At 38.6% G+C, this 18,362-nt stretch overlaps 1 long non-coding RNA gene across 1 annotated transcript; it reads left to right on the forward strand.

Annotated features, from left to right (window-relative positions):
* Window positions 1–1,308: 1,308 nt before the first annotated feature.
* LOC121068276 lies at window positions 1,309–5,326 on the forward strand. Its single transcript, XR_005818771.1, has 3 exons — window positions 1,309–1,439; window positions 1,999–2,127; window positions 4,811–5,326. It is a non-coding gene; the product is annotated as an uncharacterized LOC121068276 (long non-coding RNA).
* The last annotated feature ends 13,036 nt before the right edge of the window (window positions 5,327–18,362 follow it).

Raw genomic sequence — 18,362 nt, forward strand, 5'->3', positions numbered from 1 at the left:
TATGCTTGCCAAACCTTGAAAGGCAGAAATTTTCCATTCTTCACAGAGGAATACCTGTTGTTAGATTTATTGAGTGTTTCTTGACCAAAAAGCAGGTACCTTCAGAGTCTGCTTTTTAATATATTTTTAACTTACAACTGAAGACTTCATGCAAGTATGTCTTACGAGTAACAATAACCAAGCTTACCTAGATTTTCTAACAGAGATGAGAGAATGGTATGAAAAGTTAAAGCAAGTAAAAACTAACATCTAAAATACAGATTTTAGTGTAGCACAGAATCACAGGATAATTTACATTGGAAAGGACCTCTGGAGGTCATTGAGCCAAGCTCCTTGCTCAAAGCAGGGCCAGTTCTCAAACTGGATCAGGTTGCTCCGGGTTTTGTCTAGTCAAGTTTTGTATTTCTCCAAGGATGGGCATCCCACCACTGCTTTGGGATCCTGTGCCAGTACCTGCCCATGCTGATGAGTTAGAATCCTGAGCCTCCTGTCCTCAGGCTGAACAAGCCAAGCTCCTTCAGTTCTCCTTGTACATCATGGCCCCCATGCCTCATGGCTTCTGTTGCCTTTCAAAGGCAATATAGCTTGGTCTCACAATACTGCTGGCCAGTTCCCTCAGCATGCTGTCTGAGCCTATGGGTTTATACCCAATGTGCTTGAGCAGTCCATAGCTCAATGCTCTTTTACTACAGGCAGTACTTCTCTCCCCCAGAGTCAATCAGTCACTATGGAGATGCCTGAGGAAATACCTAGTTTGTAAAGACTGAGGCAAAGAAGGTACTTCCATGTGTTTTCAGTTTTGTTTTGTTTTTTTACCGACCCAGTTCAGCAGCTGGACACATATTTGCTGATATTCATTTTGCTGCTGAAGAACCTGCAGAAGCCATTTTTACCTTATTTCTCAACAGCTTCAAATCCAGCTGAGCTTTGGCTTTTCCCTGCATGCCTGGGCAATGCTACTACACTCCTCCCAGTTAGCCTGGCCCCACTTCCACCTTCTGTACACATCCTGCTTTTATTTAGGCTCAGTGAGGCACTCTCTTCACACCTGGCTCCTAGTCATACCATACACATTGCCTGCTTAAACATATGTAGGATTTTCAGAAAAACAAACAAACAAACAAAATGCTCTAAACTAGTTATATATTCCAAGAATTTTGGTTATAAAATATGTAGGTATTATTGATGGATAGCTTGAATAGCTTTGAAGTGCTTCACTCAGGAATATATCTACTTTGACATTTGGATTCATCAACAAAAATAATTTTTGAAATATTTTTTAAAGTCTAAATTTTGTCTTTTCCCTAGATGTATTGTATTATTTCTTACAGCCAAGATGCCTTTCTCTAAGATTCTTACCCACTTCTCTTCTTTACAGATGTATGGGTAAGGTAGCATGCCATCAGTCTGTATAGTTATTGTGTGAGTAAAAGACCACGGTAAGTCATCTAATAAATAATACTCCTGTACAGGAGTCATCTTAACTATTTTCTTGACTATTAGAAATTTAAATAGCTTAATTGGTTTATCATTGTCATCTATTTAATTTTATTCTAATACTTCTTTTATTCTGATACATTTTATATTCTAATACATTTAATTCATCTTAAAATATAATTCATCTGAGCACAGATCCAAGAGTTTTGTTCATAAAAACTATTGAATCGCAAATTGCCCGGAATCATACATATTTTTATGCTTCATTACAACCATTGTAACTTATACACAAATTACATCCTCTTATTTACTCATTTAACTGTCAGATAAGAAGAAAATGAAGTTATAGAAAATATGGAAATTGCAAAGAATTTACTTACAAGTGTTGGAAAAATCCTTAGAAAACAAATTATATATATTTTGAGATGATAATGTTAAATGTTAAAGCCATAATTATCTTTCATCTGTTTTATTGCCTGTATTTATGTCATGAAGGTGATTTATCCCATGAACCGAAAACTCCTTAACCATGCATTCTGTCTTCCTCCTCACATCTCACAGACTGAGCAGGAGGTTGTGCCACTCTGCACAAGCTACCCAGGTAGTATTTCAGCAAGGACAGCAACTGGGAGGATTACTTGTTCATACATGGTGCGTGGTGACTCAGTGGCTCTCACTGGAGCCTCTGAGGTGAGAGAAAATCTTCTCTCCTATCTGAGTGCCCATGGCACCTGGCTTTATAATTACGATCAGACTTGTATTCTGGTTTTGGTTCTGCTGAGTCACAACGATTCCTAATCCTGACCACACTGGAAAATTAAAGGATACTGTTTTGCCTAACTATCCTTTTCCCAGCACTGACACTGATTTATTGATGTGTCATAAGTGATTTATTTAAAAAGTATTTATGATGCATGGCTTGCAAAATGTTACAAAACCCAGATACTTTCACAAGGTAAGCTTGTAGCTGCAAGTCAACTCAAGGCGTGAGCTATAACACATATAGAGATGGAAGATTCAGCCTTCTGAACGTCCTCTTCTTATGTCAAAGGGGAGTCATTCCAAGCTAGCCTTAAGATGCCTCATTTGGATTCCCACTGCAGGTCTTGAGGCATTCATGTAAATTGTTTAGTAACTTAATATTAGTAGATCTAGTCTTTCACTCCTGGATGTATTTTGGTAAGGATCAAAGATGTGCTGGGACAGCAACATGCCCTGTGCAGGCAGGAGGGCCACGGGCCAGGTTTACCTTGCAGACTGACTTGCACAGTGGCTGAGTGCCCTCAGGAAAATAATCTTGATATGCATCAAGTACTCATCAGGAAATACATTCATAAAGAACTCAGAAAAATTGTATTCTTCAGGACACAATTCCATAACTAAATACAAGAATAAAGTAAGAACAACCCCTCCACAGTCCACAGATCAGTTTAGTGGATATTTCTGGCTAGATCATGATAGATTTCCAAGGGGGAAAAATAAAAATAAAAAATAAAAAATAAAGGAACTGATTACATCATCTTTGGTTATCAGAACAGTTCTCCTAAGCCAACAAAATGAAAAAAGGGTGAAAAAAGTGCCCAAAATATTTTTATACCTAACTCTTAGAAATACTATGTAAGATTTCTGACAGAGGATGAGATGAGAGAAAGAAGTGTCTTTTTTCCATCTACTTCATGCAGTTGACAGTATTTAGCTGACTGCTTTTCCCTAGCGAGGCCTGATCAAGCGGCTATTTGCTTAATTTTACAGACATGGGTAACAAACTCCACTCACTTCAACACCACCTGGCTTTACAAAACCAGGGTTCTCATCAGCTTGAGGATGATAACGTGAACCACCATTGCAGCAGGTCACAAAAGACAGTAGAAAATCAGACACTTAGGAGGACAGTATACATTTTTCACAACAGTTTAAGTGACAGCCAGCCATAGCTGCTCAGCACTTTCCTTTCAGACCATATATACCATCTCTGTGCTGAAAAAAACACTTTTTGGATATGAGCAGTTCATACAAAGAACCAGTGGAAAGCTATTTTCTTTATATTTTTAGTAGGATCAGTTCTCTGATCATTTATTTCCTGGGATAAGCTCACCATGGAAGCAGCTCTAGGCTGTCAAAGTAGTAGTGCAGAATTTTTTTTGCATTTGTTGTTTATGCAAGGCAGGCTACAATATTAAAATAGGCAGACACATCAGGGGACGTGTCAAAATGCATCTCTAGGGTTTAAAGCAAGCAAACCAGTAAAGTAGTTTCTTGACCTAACAGTGTTCTTTCAACTTCATACTAACTCTAATTTATAAGAACCAGCTGGTTTGGCTCCAAGGCACTGCTAGAAATTATTAAGTCACTTAGCAAAACTTGAAATGATTACATGAAGCACAACGCCTTGAATCATAATTTAGTCAACAGCGTCCTCTGAACCCCTACTTTGCTTCAGTGTGTTTTCTGCCCCAAAGAGTCTTTCTTCTATTGGAATCCACGGGTGCCTAAATTTCTGTCCTAAACAGTCTCATACAACCCCCTGTGCATCTCCACAAAACAGGCTGTCCTCTCCTCCACCTACCTTAACGCACGACCCATCGGAAAGTCATTCTCAGAGCAGTGTCAGTGGTTTTTCCAAGTCTTAATAGTCGTGCTATCTAGCCTAGGGGGCTTCTTTCTTAGCTTGCTGGATTCTTTTAATCCTGGTGTTAGGATCTACATAAGCACATGAATGCTGGGGTAATGCAGAAGAGACCTAAACTCAAGGAGCAGGGAGTCCCCACCAATTTATCACTTGTGCAAAAGTCTTTAGGCATATCTGTTTTTGGCACCACAGCCCCTGAAGCAACAACCTGTAGCTGTTACTTGTTGTGGACTAAACTGTGCTTCTCATTACCTAAAACTGCTTGGATCCAACTGCTCATAGTCCTTCCTTCTAAGTCCCAGTCCAGTGGGCAGGTGCAGAAGATGTTGCTAGAAACACTTCTCTATAATACTAAGCAGCATTGTTGCATTATTAAAAGTCCTTCTCTGGCTTGGGCCTCTCATCTCTCAGACATCAGCAGTTTTCATGTACACACGAGGCTTTTTTTAAATGTTACAAAAGTGTGCTTTGTCATGCTCTTAGTCTTGGTTTTCTCATACCATTTGACTTTAAGAGAACAATAGGGAACTAGAAGACAGTGCTTGTGGTATAAATACTTCTCATAAAATTATGTCCTTTCTTCACTATTTCATTTCTCTTTGACAACCTTCAGGTACATTTATTTTCCCTCTTCTTGTTTTCCCTTGAAATGCATCTTCCTTAAAATACAGTAACAGTGCCAAGATTCAGACAGGGTTCCTTTCCTTTTCTCTGCATTGCATTATGCCTATTTTTTTTTTTTAGATGTTCATGAAATCGATAGAATATTTGCACTGACAGTTGGAGTCCAACAGAAACAGAGCTATCGGAATTGGGAACAGAAGTATCATCAAGAATCAAATCTTCTTTTAAATGCTCTCAGAATGGGGTACAACTTACTGAAAGAGGGGGACAGTAACTGTTGTTTAACCATGCTGCTCACTTTCCTGAAGGCTTTAAGCCTTTTCTTTCCCCCAAACCAAAGCTATTTCAGCTCAACTGACTTTCAAAACCAAATACAGTTTCTCATTTATTTATGTGACTTCGCGCTGTTTGGTTTAGGTCTCAGCCACAGACAGCATTAGCAATTCTAATACTACAAGGACAAACAACATGTACGCGGGCATGGAAGGTTAAAATTAGCTTGTTTGTTACTTGTCACATGCTGTAGTAGATTGTATCAGATCCATTTATGTTACACTATACAAAGATTAATCAAAGCCAGTGAAAGGAAAATATTGCAATTTTAATACACTGTAAAGGAAAAAGAAATAAACTATGTACTGTAGCAGTCCAAGCCTTGCCTTCAAGTAAAATTTTCAAAATCTTTTTATTGGTGTTTTCCCACTTTATAAAGTTATAGCATATTTTTGGGGAAAGCAACTAGTTTACAGGATTACAGTGTTTATACACACAAAGCGAACATAGAACAAAATGGTTCCACAAAAGGGATAAATGGTTAAATGAGTGCACGATTACCCATGGAAAGCTATGTCTGAATGTTTGAATCACAGATTCTATTAATGAAAGAGATGTGTTCAGTAAGACCAAACCATCATGACTCATGATTGCATTAATTAATTAATTCAATGCAGTACATTTTTCACAGCAGCTGTAGTTAATAACACTCAGGAGAAATAAATGGCCTTTTCAGCATAGACTGCTCAGACAATGACTCCATCTCTCTCTGTTGCTCTTTATGTGCTAATAAATGAAATGGCGGAGGAAAATCCTGAATAAATCCATGACTAAGTATCAGACCTAGGTTTGCTCAGGGCATTGGGACAGATCCAGAGCCAGTATAGAACTGGGCAGAATTCTGACTGCTTGATAAGGTTGATGTAATCAGAAAATATTTTTCAGACATTAGGGAAGATGGTTCGTACTCCCTTCCTAAATATAAAGCTGACAAACAAATGGTTTGAAATGATAATATTCTCTAATAGTCTATCTTTCCTGAATTAAAAACACATGCTTTATATTGAAACTGGTCTAATATATGGACTTTATTAATATTGTGTAACACACACACAAAGAATAATCTATGTCATTATCGGGTGATATTTCATAAATCATGTATTGAAATATCTTTCATAGTTATAATACTGTTTTTCAAATCAAAATCAATTTTTACTGCATCAGAAAAAGTGTTGGGCCAAATGTTTTAATGAATAATTAATTTGCTAAAAAAATGAGTTTCAGCCAAAAGTAAATGATATTTTCTGATGTAAAAATTAATATACAGTTTCAGAAAAATTGAAATACTTTGCTTAAACCTTTTAAATCATTTCAAATCCCATTACTCTTCATTTCAAAAAACATTGTTTAAGAATGTATCAAAATTTACTACTTTGAAATGATACACAACTAGAAGGAGCATTTCACATTCAGTTAAAACAATATTTGAAGTGAATTAAACAAATTTTAGAGCTTTTTTTTTTTCAAATACTTATCCAAAACAGGTAAGAATTTCCTTTTCACTTGACCTAAAACAAAAATTCCCAGTTTCCCTGGTTAGTCAAACAAAAAATACTCAAGAATTTCTACTATACATTGTACATTCAACAACTAGAAAAGAGAGCAGACACATTTCATGTGCCTTACATTGGTGATTCATTGGTAAATATTAACACAAAAGTTAAACAGCATACTATATTCAAATAACAAACAGCTTACAAATACAGGATTAAGGATGTAAGCATAATGTAAAGTTACCAATGTAATTTCTTAGCGTTCTCAGAAAGATATCCAGGCATCAGCAAAATGGAAGTTTGCTGCATAGCTGGTAAGTGATAAAAATAATAGAAATCATTAGAAAAGTTATTTATGACATTTTGCAGTGGTTTGTCAGAATAAAAGTAATAAATGATGTTTTTAAATTATGTGTTTAGCCATATTCTAATAAACTAATATAAAAATTAAAAAAGAAAACTATATTAAACCAAAGACCAGAATACGTATCATCTAAAACCTACCTTTTATGATTGCAGTGATAAGGAAAGGAGGGAAATAAAGAGAGAACTTTATTTACCCACTGAATACAAATATTTTTGTTCATTAATTAATTAAAGAAATACCTGTAATGGGTTTTAAAATGGGAAAGTGACACAGTAATTTGATTGCTAAAAAGAGAAAAACTTGCTGTCCTTTATCAGACTAAACTCTTTCTAAAATATCCTGTTTTGAATAGTAAACAGTTTCAAAAGCTTCAAAAATGCTTAGATAAGAAACATTCAGAAATGTTTAAGTGTTTCATTCTTAGAAATGAGAAATAATTGCAATCAATCACTGAAGTATTTATTGATCAATACAAAGTGTTCAACTGCATGTTCCCCATTTGCACTTCCATTATATAATCAAATCAACACATCTTAAAATATGTTCATGGTCAAGATTAGCAGATGGCTATATCTTTCTCTGCTCAAAAAAAATCCTTAAAAAGCTGGTCTCTGAATAGCAGTTGGAAAAACAAATATGCAGATGGCAGAAGTAACTTTAATAGCCATCCATTACTGATATTAAATCATATGGGATAGATAATTTCACAGCATAATCACTGATGATTAATTGCAAACAACAGACAATGTATACATTTCACATGCTTGTTCTGAATGTGGACTGCTGAGGCAGCTAGACATTGAATAAAAAGATTAAATCACAAATTAGATATGCTGTTGGCAAAAACAAACCCAAGAAAAATATCCATAGCTAGTCAATAAGCTGCTCAATAAAATAAATGTCTCTTGCACTGTGCCCTGAAGGGCAGCAGTCTGTGCCTCTGCTGGCATGTCAGGAAGAGTGATTTGCTTCAGCTGAAGGAGTCTGCACACAGCATTCAAGCTCAGGAACTAGTCAGGAGAGCATCTAAACAAATCCAAATTGCCTTTTCCAGGGCAAACGTTATCATCATTAAAATATAGCCGGTCTGCTTTACATTTAGATCTCTTCTTCCCTCAGACACACAGGCGATAATCTGTGCTGTGCACCACACGAGCATAATAAAGAACATGATGATCAAGCAGGCATCAGAGAGCTGAAGTAGCTTTAGGCTGTCTTTCCATTTTTCTCATCTGGGACTATAGAAGTATGGGAGTGACTCCTAATACCATTCAAAATGGTCAGGGCAGCCATTAGGCTACATGTTGCATTCCAGGTGTTCGTATCATCTATAGGACTATGCCTGCACTGCAGAGCAAGCAGACCTCCCTTCACCTCAAACTATGCCGTCCTCCACACTGCTCCCTCATGCCTGCATCACACCCTCCTTTAGGGTCCTCGTTGTCCTCCTCCAGCCTGCTAGCAGTGCTCTCAGGGCTCGCGTGTCCCTCTGACCCTTCAGTGCGATGGAGTTCTTTCACCAAGACCGGTGGGTCTGCGAAGTATAAATATGGCAAACACAGCATCTGCATCTTGGTGATGCTCCAGCCAAAATGGTTTCCTTTTCTGATGAGATGCTTGTAAACATTGAGGAATGCTAGTTAGAGCCTAGGGATCACATATGCAACAGGTATGAGAAAGGAAGAAGATGGCCACTAAAACTACAAATGGAAAAAACAAACAAACAGATAGTCCAGTAAAGAATAGCCGTAACCATTTCTGTGGGTTATTGCAAGTGAATTTCCTACACTTTTGGGTCTGCAGTATCAAAAATAGAGGCAAAAATAGATTTTATACTATGCATTTTAATCTATTCATTTATCATCAGTCCTAAATATTACCGCAATTCCAATTTCATGCCATATTTGCTCTACCCTTAACTAAATACATGTTAATAGAGAGCAAGGGAAAATGTGGAAAAAACATCTCTTAATAACCTTTTATTCAAGACAAGGAGGAAGCAAGAAGGTTCAAGACAATACACTGAACAATGCCACATTTTCTTTTTCTGTAAGGATGAAGTGCCTAATCGCTGTTCCTTCAGCTCTTCTTTTCACAAGCAAATGTTAACTATACTCATCAAAAAGGGACCTAATGGGTCTGCACTGCTTTTTATATTCCATCAAACTACCTATCTGTGACACAGTAATTACTACAGTATCTGAGCACAGCAGAAACCATGGTAGCTTCACCCTAGTGTGATTAACAGTGTGATCAGTGATGTGTTTCTCAGCCCAAGTCAATTTAAAATGTTTACTTACAGCATCCTGAACACCAGTCTTATTAGTTCTGTTGTTGTAGCAATGGTAGTTACATCTTACAGCTCCTAAATATTTATCACTGGATATTCCTACTGTGTACCCACAGGAGTGGTGAATCTGTCTTTGGGATTTAATTTTTTTTTTTTTTTTCAAAATACAAAAAGACAAAAAGTATTGCTGGAGATAGTGCACAATGGATTTGTCAGCAGGAAAAGATAGTTCAGATGCAAAGGGCCATGGTATTTACCTCCCTACTGACAATGTATTCCTATGGGGAAATCAGGTTTCATTCACTGTAACACTAACAATCAAACCTTTCTAAATAGCAATCAAAGCAAAGACAAGACCCTTCACTAACTTTAATCACTTCTTTGGTTTGTTTAATTGTAGTTTCTAGGCCTACCTGTTTTGAAACAATGGCTTTCCAAAATTTTTTTAAGTATTTGGAAAACAGCAATGTACCTTTGCTTTCTCAAATTCCCATGTCTCATAGCCATTTTTTCATTTTTTTTCCATCCTCCATTGGTCTATTCAGATTTACAATAAAATATTTCCTTGAGAAACTTCAAGAAGATTGAATGCACATAGATTAATCAGGAGAATAAAATTAAACCATATCCACAAGGTTGGAAGAGCTATAGTTTTGAAGGAAGTTATCATCTCAGTTTCAAAAACTGCTGGTTTATTGTACAGCTGCAGTCTAAAATGCCAGGTTAAATTTATGAGTTTTCCATGAGATTTCAATGAATTTCAGCTTGCCAGCAGGACCTGTGGCATATAGTAGTACTGCACAAGGGTAATTGAACAGAAATGACATACTTGCTGGCATACTATTGTAGTGTGCCAGTTCCTTCAACAGTCAGATGATGGGAAAATAAAATGGAAGATGTAGAGAGTAGAAAAAAAAAAGGGTATTTAAAACCCTTGGACTATATTTTCTTTCTGACATTCTAGGACAAAACTTACATGTGTGAATTTCATGAAAGTGATAGCAGCATTGAAATTTAATTTAACATTTATGATTTGTGAGGACAAAGCATGTTGCCAAATGTATTTATTTCTTAAACACCGATTTATTTTGGGGGACTTCCCAGCATAAAGGAGAGATACCATTTGTGCCTATGGACCTGAAACAAAAAACACTTGTGTTTTTTTCTTGAGAATAAAATATATTTGAGGGTATTCAACATCCAGACTTAAATTTGATTCTGTATATTATCTCAATGACACCTTTGTATAATTTTGCCCCTGAAATACATCCATATTTCCTTGGAAAGTTTTATTAATAAGATAATATAATCTTCATGATAGATAATTGGTTTCACTAAAGAGCATTAATGATTTTCCGTGGAAACAGATAGCAGTGATCAAGCGTAATTTGAAAAATTATGAATGAAATCGCTATGAGTTAACCTAAGCCATCCAGAATTTTGATGTAAGAACTCTGTTAGGGAAGTGCATTGATTTAATTGCACTTTTTATACTTTTATTCAAAATGTCAAAGGTATACTCTGAATTTTGTATTATCAAGGGCTTGATTACTTGCTTGTTAATAATTGTATCACTCAGCTGGAAATAAACTCTTCTGACATTTAGCTTCACGGTGCTTGCTTTTAAAAGTGAGACAAGATTTAGCAAAGGCAAATAAAAGAGTAGGAAGTAGGAAGTATATGTAAATACTTACATGAACTAGGAAGTGTATATATAATTATTTACTCCATAAAACTACATTTACATTAAACTGTTTCAGACCAGACTAGCTGCGTTTTTTTAAATGCCGACTGACTATGGCTGTGGGTGCTGTGCTTTTCTGGATTCATCTGCCCTGGTGCAAGAGATTACCATGCTCTGCCCTCTGCTCTGCATGCCCTTTGTGTGTGCTCCCACCCTTCTGGTCTCCCAAGAGAGTTCCTCGTATTTCACTCATAATTTCCAGTTTAGCAATGCCTGAATAGTTTAAGTTAATAGTTTAAGCCATTGTTGCATTGTTTGAGGTAATATAAAGATGTATAGCTAGTAGTATTTAAGCTAATACAAGCTGCAGTAAAATGGAGCGAGAAGTGCTCACAGGAGCTATTGCTGCTGAGCATAGCAACTTCTTACACAGATTTTGGAAATGATACAGATCCACAAGTAAGGTTTTATGCAGTCTTCAGGGTTCAGTGTGGATAGGTCATACTCTGGTTAGATCACTTCTTTCAGTAATGATGTTCCCATCTGGACATAAAATGCTTTGATCATACAAACCCTGAAAACATTGAGCAAGAACAAGGTCTGAGCTGGTTCCCAACATGAAGAACAGAACACAAATCCTAACATGCTTTGGGTTCCTCTGTACTGGATGTCTAACCATGCTAAATCCAAGCTGCTTTCTGCTGCTTTGACCTGTCCAGGCTTGCTCATCAAATGGAGACTGAATTCAGGAGAAACTGGGGCTGTCAACAGCACAGATAAAATTTCATCACTGCATTTGGTTGCAACATATTTTGTTTGAGGAAGTATCTTCATCATGGTTATACAATTCCTTTTAGTACTACAGGGTAGACTAGTAGCAGTTATCACTGGGCCTGGATAAACAGTATACAAAATAACTGCCTAATAGGTTACAAGCAGATTGTATTCTATTAATTTCACTAATTGTTAATTAAATATTAGCAATTTGTTTCTATTTCCTGGGCAGTTAGAAAAAATAAGTGACTGTAACATACCATTTTTTCCTGTCACTTTAAGTTGTTCTTGCACAGATAGCTGTTCATTTAGAGAAACTAGAAGATCCAGGGTTCTGGCAGAAGGGAAACCTTGTACTTCCGTCCTTAACATTATTTCTCATATTATATGTAGTGGATTATAAACATTAATAGATTGTCTCAAGTGAGAAAACTTGGTGCCTTCTGACCCTTTTAGTCATGCCTCATTTCCCACAAGGGCTTGCTCAGTTAAGGATCTCCAGGTTTTGTCATAATGTATGTCATCCAGGTCTGAGGTGGAAAATCCCTAGTGCCTCGTTACCTATGCATAGCCCCTCGCCAGAGCACTGTGCCTCATGGTCTGAGAAATTCAGAACTAATTAGCTGTTTTCAAGTAATCTTTAGATATATCAGAGCAAATCATTTGTGATATTTATTGCATAAATATTTTCTGTTGTTATGCTGAATGCTGAGGGTCTAACGTATGATGGATGTGCTGCTTTTCCTTTTCTGAAGTGCTGATCTCACATTCATCCCTCTCAGTGAGGGGCTGGTGCTGCACTACCACAGCCAATTTGGACAGTGTCATTAATTTAAATGTAGTTAGAGCCTAAATGAGATAAGAAAGGGGAAGAGCCATGTTTCCATTTGCTTCTTAATCAAATGCTGTTGTTCAAAGAAAAAAAAAAAAAAGAAAAAAAAAAAAAGCACAAACACACACACACAAAAAATATCACCACCACCATCAGCAATTAAAACAAAAAGGAAAAACTAGGACAGGTATGGCCAAGTCCCAGAATTACTGCGTCTGTCTAAGCTAAAGTGCCAAACTTATTACTTGACATGGTCTCAAAGGAATTGTGTGTCATCCTACAATGTCTGGGCTGCTTCTTCCTGCCACCTTTCACCTTCTCCCAAGATGTTGTGAAGAAATACCACGCGCTATTGCATTGGCAAACAAAATGGGTCAGGACCTGTTCGCTGGTCCCGAGAGAAGGTGGCACAGCACAGCTCATGTTCATACAGCTACCTATATACAGCTATATTTTCCTGCATTGTGAGAACAGCCCCGAGCCCCAAGCTCTTCCCTAAACTCTGCCTGGGCATTGCAGGAGAGAATACGAGTTAGTGCAGGCCAGAAACATGCAGAGAAGCACACAACAACTGAACTGAACCCTCCCGTGTCTGTGCCTGAGCACTGTGTGCTGGTCCCGATTAATTTACTGGTATAGACAGTAATAGGAGCCATGGTGTCAGGTTAGAGAACTTGGTCCGTGGATTTATGTAGCGAAATACAGGACTGCTTGTATCAGAACAGGCCAATTATACTTGTGGAATATATTGTTCTCATTTTTCACTTGTACTAAATGCTTCAAAATTGTTTTTAAAGATCTCAGAATACACTTATCCAAATTAGCAATATTACAGCATGGTAAAATTTGTTCCTGATACTGTAAAGTTTGGGGATTTTAAAAAATTATCTTCCTACTGAAAATCCATACACTTTTTGTACTCCTAAAATCAACCATTTTCCTGTTAGTAGCACCAATCATTCAAAATGCAGTAGTCATTCAAAATACACTGATCATAATCCATAAGAAAACAAATACATTAACTGAAATAACTCATAAAAAGGGAGAGATTTAGTGGATGGAATGATGTCTATATATTTTATATAACTCTAATGTACCTTTCATTAAGAAACAATACAAAACATTTAGATGAGATTATCATGCATTAAAAACAAGCTATAAAGCTGGAGAATATCATCGGATGAATCTTTGGCATGCTAAGAGAACTGTAATTTATAATGAAAAAGCTTATTATTCTCAATAGCTTGTGTTTATCGTTAGGAGCTGCACACACGCCCTGCAGTCCAGCAGGGGCAAGGCTGCCAAATCCCGATGTCCCCAGCTGCAGCGAGTGGCAGGGCTGAGCGTGTGCTCCCAACAGCCTGGTGTTTGGGCACTAACGGACCTGACCGTCCCTGCCCACCACCCTGGGATCCCCACACCCTGTCCAAGTCCCAGGGTCCCATGTCAGCCCTGGGGCCATCAGCCCCTGCCCCAGCAAGGCTGCAGCAGGGCCGAGCTCCAGCTCCTCATAGCCCAGACCTGCTTGGCCATGGGCACCACTGAGCCGGGCCCACATCCCGGCCTGGCCTCAGCCCGTTCCCATCCCCATGGAGGTGCCCGATGCTGGGCCTGGGGCTGCCCTGCTCCTGGCTGGGGCAGTGGGACAGGCCCCGGTGCCAGGCCCTGCCCTGAGAACCCAAGGGAGCCCCCACTGCTCCCGGCCCCGGCCCCAGGGAGCCACTGGCCCTCACTGCACCCTCATTGCACACTTACACACATAAATACATACATAGACAGATATGTGGGTTCACATGCACACCTCTGCCACTGGCTTACCTGACAGGTGTCATGCCCATACAAAGGGCTGATGGCTTTTCTGGGACAACCATTGACAGGGCTGGGACAGGGGAATCCCATCCATTTCCCTGATTAGGTTATGGGGGCACACACCCGCTGTTATTCCCTTGTGTCTTGCCGTTTCGGAAGATGCGTACTTCATCATATAACCTTACACTCGTGACAAGCCCCAAAAAGCAGCAGTGGTGCTTGAGAACAGAAGTGAGACGTGACCTTTCGCAGATACCTCTGTAAGCCTCAATTTTGCTCAGACAGTGCTGCAACCTCACAGCATGATGACAAAGCTATTCTGGGTTATAAAATATCCCTTAAATTTCAGCTAGTCACATCATTCATATTTTCACAGCAGTATTTTCAGGAGTCTTTGGATTATGTAATTTTACCTAAAGCGCACTATTCTTTCCTTTTTCCACTAAACATTAAATCCTGAACCATCTATAATTCAAAGGCCAGATTTTTTAAAAAGACAACTAAAAATGTAGGTGCAGGCAGTAGTTCTGCGTGCACATGTTTACACATGATGTCACAGCATCAGAGTTGAAGGATTAAATAGTTTTGTATGTATTTCAGTGCTTTGGCTTAGTTGTGGAGGTGCCGTAGCTGGCTCTACTGCTGCTACTCACTGTCATGCGATCCCCATGGTACATTTTTGGATTTTTTCATCCTTTTTTGCCTGCTGTTTTCCCTATGAAGTCATGAAAATCTCATCCCTTACTTGCAAAATATTATGTCTGTAGCATTTGTGTTACAAAAGTAAATTCCTAAAGGTTCAAAACTGGAGGGGTGTGTGTGTGTAATGCAACATACATTAGTTTATTTTGTTGAAAACTCAAGTTTTTTAAAAGCTCGTTATTGGCAATTTAAGGAAAATATGTTTCAGGAGACAAACAAGGATTTTCTGCCTGCTTCCTACCTATTTCCATATGTAGTAGCCCATAAGCAAGTAGAGTGCATAGGAACCATCAGGCAATTCTTTCATAGGTACAGCATAAGTTGTAGTACTTGGTCCATTTAGCAGGTCCATTAGAAGCAGATACCAAGATACCAAAAGATGAATTGAGCAGGGATCAGATATAGGAAAAAAGAAACATCTCACACAAGAAAGAAATCTGCTTCCTGATTTTGCAAGATTGCTAGCCATATGTATCTGTGGCCTCTCTCCTTTGGTAAACCTTGTGTTCTTGACCACCTCACCCCACAGCAAAGAGGACCTTACATCATAGGACTAAAGGGAGCACAAGCTTTGAAAAGAAAACAGCTGAACACCTTCCCCCATTCCCCTCTTCCTTACTTTCTCAGAAGACATTCTTGTGCCATGTCTGAGTGAGGTTTGACAACTGGCCTCCCCCTTGGAGTTCAACTGAAAATGCATGCTAGGAATCATTTAATACTAATTATTTAAGGCATGGTGGCCCAATCCACTACAGAAAGATCACATTATTAATGTAAGTGCAGTGATCAATATCAGCACTGTATCCGCATTTGGCCATAACAAGCAATTCAGCTGACGGAGAGCGTGTTCTGTAATCCACAGAATCATAATTCATTGCCTTGCCTCGGTTAACGTTTGTGGAGTGGTCTACAGCAACATATTGTGAACATTAAAACATGAAATGGTCTAGGACTGGGAAACATTTGCTGGAAAGACTCGAGCTGATATGATGGGGAGTCTAACACACTGAAGGTCTGTATTTTTCTCTCTTTCGTGCCTTTTTACTGGAAATATTATAGTGGAAATGGAATATGGGTAGCAGCGGGCTCCTGAAATTTCTGCATTCCTGGAACATTTGGGGGGACTTGCCTTAACAATTGTGCCTACCACTGCTCAGAAATGTGTTGCTTTCACTCTGTGGAGCCTGGCAAAACAGAACAAAATGAATTGGCCATGAATTCAGTGTTGGCAATTGTATCATTGGCCCAGCAGTCACAGATGTTTTCAAGGCAACTCGTGCTGTGCTGTCCACAAGCATAGTCCAAACCTGAAATATTCCCCAAACAGTTGCCTTGAATTGGGTTTAAATGGATGGGTTACGGACTGAATGCTTGTGTATCACCAGATACGAAACAAGCAAGTGCATTAACAGAAAAAAGCATTATTCACAAACTTGAAGGCTACTGCTCTGTGTGAATGGATTAACAGGATGCAGGATGCCTTCATTATCCAGAGATCTGTTATTATGTCCATGCCAATATGTTGTTCTCTCTTAGCAGCGTCATAAATGCTGTGTCCGTGCCAACTCTGATTTTAGGCGACCCGAAGAACCATCTGCTGCCTTGATTGCAGACGCCTTGTCCTGATATGTGCCAGCAGGACAAGTGGCAGCATAATGGCACATGGTGGTGGTGGAATGTGACCCCAGCTAAGCAACAACAAAAGGGGCTGTTTGCTTTCTTGTTTCAGTACTGGGCATGTTTTCCTCTTCACAGTATATCTGTGAACAAAGGAACAGCCTTACAGCCACCAAATGCTTAAAGCTGCTAAGGGTGCATTGTCTGTCACAGCAAAGATGATAAGGAACACCTGTATACATTTTAAATTCTCAGATTTATCAGTAATGTGTTGAAACTTGGTCAATAAGATTGCAGTTCACTGGTGCACTTGGCTTGTATTTAAATTCAGCATTTTTGTAGGCATTCAGTGTGAGTGAAATAGCTGTCTGACTGCAGGGAAAATTTATGCAAACATTGCACATAGCTTTGTCACAGAGAAAAAAGCACAAATGTACCTGCTTTCCTCTTGCCATTGGTGTTGAGACAGAGAGCAGTGGAAGCTGCTGATGGTGTGAGGTTCCACAACTCTGGTATGTGGCATTATTTTCCACAAATAAAATGATAAAGATTTTAAAGCCTGTTTATCGCAGATTCACTCCCGTGGCTAATAAGCCTGAACATTCTTCAGCGTACCCCTACAGCACTCCACTTTTTGTGATTATTGCACACATAGTTTCCTGCAGCACTCCTGTGTGCTCTCCTTGCTGGTGCTCCAAACATGTGCAGATCCACACAGTCCTGTCCATATGCAGCTTGACAGTCACTTCACCCTGGCCATCCATTATTTTGATCTAATTCCTTGAAGGCTGTCACTAACATTGAAGGAACTGATCCTGTTGCATATGAATCTGATAGAGAAAAATACAGTTTGGAAAGATATAATGTAATTTCCTACTCGCAGTATGCAGCCATAACTGAGAAATAATGACATATCTCAAAAAGAATCCATCGTGCTAGCTGAGTCTCTGAGACAGTATATTGTGCATATTGTGAAACTTTGTAACAGAACTGTTTTCTCTAGGAAAGCACCTGAGAAGTTAATTATTAATTATCTGTAAATTATCTATCCAAAATATAGTGTAAGGGTGGAGTCTAGATCTTAGCAGAAAAATCAGCAAGTAACTATTTTAAATCCTTTTCAATCTGCTGCAACTTCATGAATACCATGCTGTTCAGATACCAGCATGGAGGAAAGACCTTACTTAAGAAAGGAAGATACCCATGTGCACAAGAAAAACCTTCCCATGTCTTGTCATAAATGAAGTTTCCAGATAAATACATTTCAAGTTGCAGTGATAGTGAGACATGTTCTCTATCAAAATAACTCTGAAATGCATTGGAATTTTTAATGATCCAAGAGCTATATTTTATTAATCTACGGGAACAGGATGAGTAAGAGCAGCATAGTATGTCTGATATCTCAAATACAGAAATGGAAGTGACTCTAAGGACTTTTACAGTAAGTCATGCTTTGCTGGGTATGCTCCATGAAGATTTTTATTTTTGTATTAATGCTTTCCATTAAAGGACACTACCGTATATGGTCACTGCTGCCAGTTTGCAGGAAGGTTTTTCCCATCACCACTGTGAGCGTGAGCAAGAAAAAAAGGCTGCGTGGAGCTGGTCTGTAGAGTGAGGAAACATCCTCTGGCTGTTGCAGCAGCAGCAAGGGACTGCAAGATAAATTTCCAAAATTTCATACACTTTGCAGAAAACAAGGATAGGTGAGCCTATCATATCCCACGGTGATGCTCATTTCTCCCTTCTCTCTCAAGCTTGTTTCATAGTC

This window comes from Cygnus olor, chromosome 3 (assembly GCF_009769625.2).
Source record: "Cygnus olor isolate bCygOlo1 chromosome 3, bCygOlo1.pri.v2, whole genome shotgun sequence".
NCBI classification, from domain to species: Eukaryota; Metazoa; Chordata; class Aves; order Anseriformes; family Anatidae; genus Cygnus; species Cygnus olor.